We start from the raw sequence: 4,540 nt of genomic DNA on the forward strand, positions 1-4,540 counted from the left end.
GAAACACTTTTATTAAAAGGCATTTAACGTCACTGGCCACCAGGGAAATGAGAATCAAAGCCACAAGAAAATGATGTCATTTCACACCCACTAGGATGGCCACAATCAAAAAGACAACGCGGGGGTGAGTGTGGGGAGAAATTAGAACCCTCGTACACCGCCAGTGGAAATGGACAGTGGCAAAGCCGCTTTGGAACACAGTCCAGCAGTTCCTCGAAGGGTTAAAATAAAATCAACGTACAGCCCAACAATTCAACTCCTAGGTGTAGACCCAGGGAAACTGAAAACGTGTCCACACGAACACCTGTACACGGCTGTTCAGAGCAATGTTAATTCATAATGGCCAAAAAATGGGAAGCACCTACATGTCCATCATCTTGATAAACAAAACGTGAAAAATCCGTACACTGCAACGTTATTTAACAATTATGGAAAAACAAAGTACTATGGAAGGTCTATGGTATGACACAGACAAAACTCAAAACCTGCTAAGTGAAAGGACCCAGACACAGAAGGCCACGGACTGTAGGATTCCATCCATATGACATGTCTAGAAAAGGCAAAATCTATAGAGACAGGTTCGTGGTTGCCCAGGGCTTGGAACGGGGCGGGGGGCAGACGATGGGAGGCTTGGGGAATGACGGTTCAGGGGGGAGGGAGTTTCTCTCTGGGGTAATGAAAAAAATCCTAAAAGTCTAGTGATAGACGCACAACTCTGTGAATAACTAAAAGCCACTGAATTATATCTCAATAAAGTTTGTGTGTCTATGTGCTTTTTTTTTTTTAAGATTTTATTTATTGATTTGACAGAGAGAGACACAGTGAGAGAGAGAACAGCAGAGGGAGTGGGAGAGGGAGAAGAAGGCTTCCTGCTGAGCAAGGAGCTTGTTGCGGGGCTCAATCCCTGGGACCATGACCGGAGCCAAAGGCAGCCGCTTAACAACGGAGCCACCCAGGTGCCCCAATATGCTTTATAAAAAGAAGATCATTAAATACTGATAAAAAATGATCTCCAGGATATATTAAGCCAAAAAAACAAAGCACAAAACTGCCATATATGCTACCATCTGAGCAGAAAAATATAGTTATGCTTGTAAATATTGCTGGAAAGACACATACACCCCAAGTGACACCAACTGCCTCTGGAAAGGACTGGATGACCCAGAGTAGGAGAGAATTGTTTTTAATTGTGAAGAGATACCAAAAAAGCATAAGGAATAATACAATGAACACCTTTGTGCCCACTGCCCAGCTTTAAAAACCATGCCTATACTGTTGTTGTTGTTGTTTAAGATTTTATTTTTAAGTAACCTCTGCAGCCAGCGTGGGGCTCAAACTCACGACCCAGCGATCAAGAGTTGCGCCCCCATTCCTAGACTGTGGAATCTCTTCGTGCCCTCTCCAATCGCACCCCCACCCCCAGACTCCACATTTGGTGTGTACCATCCCTGTGCATTTCAGACATATACTACATTTTAAATAGTAAAGTGATGAAATTCTTAATAAATATTTAAGTGGTAAATAGCTTGTGTATTTTAAAACTACACATTTTCTTCTGCGATTTGCTTTCTGCACAGAATGTTTTTGCGTTATTCATATTGATACATGCAACGCTAGTTTGTTTTCGTTGATGTCTAACATACCACATGTACAGCACGTCCGATATTGACAGGTAATTTGCCCAGATGGCCACAAATCCATCTTTCGTCCCCCATGCTCTTCTTCCCCGGAGACACTGACACTCCTGTCTTTGAGAGGCAGGGTCTATGGTCCCTTCCCCTTGCATCTGGGCAGAAGTGAAGCAATGTGACTTCCAACGCTAGCCTAGAACAGGCGATGGGGTCTTCCCTGGCTCTCTTGAGCAGCACGCTGTTGGAACCCAGCCACCGTGTTGCGAGGAAGTCCAGGCGGCATGGAGAAGCCGTATGTAGGCATTCTGGCTGACAGCCCAAGCTGAGGTCTGAGCTAAGTGCCAGGGTTGGTTAACCACCAAACGACTGGGGAAGCTTTCAAGAGGACACTGGCCCCAGCCAATATCTTACTGCAACCACACGAGAGCCCCCAAGTGACGCCGTCTAACTGAGCCCAGTCAACCCCCAGAACCGTAAGAGGTAATAACTATTGATTTGAGCCGGTCAGTTTTGAGGTGTTCCATTTTAAGTTAGGTAATTGCAACAACTAGGCCCTGTAGTGTCCACTCTCCAGTTGAGGGACATCTGGGTGGCTTCCAAGTTAATGCTATTACGAGCAGCGATCCTACAAACACTCCTACAGACATGTCTCTGTATGCACACGTTAAGTTTCCCCAGATCAGTAAATGGCTGGGCTGGGGAGTGTCACATCTTCAATTATACTCCAACCTACCAAATTATTTTCCAAAATAGTTGATACCACCTCCCTCCCAGAGCAGGCTACCACACTCCCATCACCCCAGGTCTTCCCCAACACTGGAGAAAACGTTAAATGTTTTGCCAATCTCCTGGGCACAAAACAGTCTTGTTGTATGTGTCTTTTTGGACCTTGGCATTTTTTTACAGGTTGCGTGAACTGACCCCAAATAAACACAGAGATGTGCGCTAATACATTCTGGCTCTCCTATTTTGAACAGGCTTTATGTAATGGGTTTCCACAGTAAGATTGCAAGGAGGTGCTGGGGCGCCTGGGTGGCTCAGTGGGTTAAAGCCTCTGCCTTCGGCTCAGGTCATGATCTCAGGGTCCTGGGATCGAGCCCCGCATCAGGCTCTCTGCTCAGCAGGGAGCCTGCTTCCTCCTCTCTTTCTGCCTGCCTCTCTGCCTACTTGTGATCTCTTTCTGTCAAATAAATAAATAAAATCTTAAAAAAAATAAAAAAATAGAAAATAAAAAGGAGGTGTTGCCCCAGTGGCAATGAGCACGTCTCGTGCCTAGATCTGGGTTTCGATTCTCAGTTGCCATTCTAAATAAAAAGAAGCTGGGGCTCCTTGGAGAAATGGGGGACTCTAGGACTCTAGGAAGTGTACAGATGAGCACTGTGTACATCTGTACACAGATGTACAGTGCCAGGAGACACAGAATACTAGAAATAAAAACACAAACAAACCCCCCCCCCACCCAATGATGGAAGTCAAAGGAACCAGAAGCCAACTTCAAGAGTCCCCAAATGCCAAAGCTAGAATAACATGAACACAAAATAAATCCTACAAGTAGGACTGGATTCTATAACCCAAAATGTAAAACAGATGCCCACGAGTCCAAACCAATGAAAAGAAAATGATTAATAGAGAAAAGAGAAACGTCTCCCTTGCAGAAGAATGTATTTCTAATTTACATCGGCACTTTGCCCTCAAGGAGGTGGAACGTAAACCCCGGGATCCTCAGGTATGGCCTGCATGGAGTGACTGACTTCCGTTCGGAGAGGTCAGTACGGAAAGGGAGAGGAACTTGACAGTGGAGACATCCGGCAAGCAGTAGGCAGTCAAGCCATGTGATGAAGGTTAGATCAACAGCGATCCATCCAGAGGACAGTATGGACCCTAGATACCATGTGGTCAAATGCCACTTTACCTCTGAGCTCTTCCTCTGAAATACACATAACCCTGGTCTAAGAATGAGACAGACAAAATCCCAATGGAAGGACAATCAAAACTCTCAAGGTCATCAAAGATGGCCACAAGCAAGAGGGGCCTAAGGAGGCATGACAGCTCCATTTGGGTCTACACAAATGTTGGGACAACACAAATGTTACGTGGGATCCTAGAACAGAAAAAAGATATTAAAACTGGGGAAGAAGTTAAGGAAATCTGAGTAACTACGGGCTTTAACATTCATGGTATCAATATTGGTTCATTCATTGTAATGAATGAATTCCACCACTAAGACGGTCATAAGGGGGGAAACTGGACGTGGGGTGTATGGGAGCTCCATCCTAAGTGTACTTCTCCATTCTTCTGTAGGTCTAAAACGGTCCCGCAAAATGAAGTCTGTTCCCAAAAAAATTAAGTCTTAAAACACAAATGTAAAAAAGGCGAGGCTCCTGGTCCTGACATCAAACCCGGTCCCGCCACTTGCTAGCTGGGTCAGGCTTGGCCTGTTTGGTGAAGGCTGCAGAGGGCCCGGCATTCACAAGGCGGGTAAACCTCAGTGTAGGGGAACATTGGGCCTTCGCAGGCAGGTACAGGGGCAGTACTCCCCAAACTAGTCAGCTCTGATCCCCGAAGGAGGGAAAGGAGGGATCAAGTCTGCCGCCGCCCGATGCCTGGCCCATCCAGGAGGCACAGGCTGTGACCCAGGAGAAAGGGGGCAGTGGGGCTGCTTGCCAGTTACCCAAAGTTCCCATCTTGCTTTCGCGTCTCCTGGGGTGAGCTACCAGAGGAGATAACCTCATCCCAAGATCACCACCCAAACAGAACTGTCCCCCCAGGCTGGCTCAGCTCTGGCTCGGTGACTTACTGTGAGCCCCAGGCCCACTGTACCTCCAATGCACATGTGTTCACAGGATGACAATAGGAAGTCCCTGACCTTCAGGCTGCTGCCCTTTCCCTGAGGACTTGGGGGGGGGGTC

The sequence above is a fragment of the Meles meles genome, chromosome 19 (assembly GCF_922984935.1).
Source record: "Meles meles chromosome 19, mMelMel3.1 paternal haplotype, whole genome shotgun sequence".
Lineage (NCBI taxonomy): Eukaryota > Metazoa > Chordata > Mammalia > Carnivora > Mustelidae > Meles > Meles meles.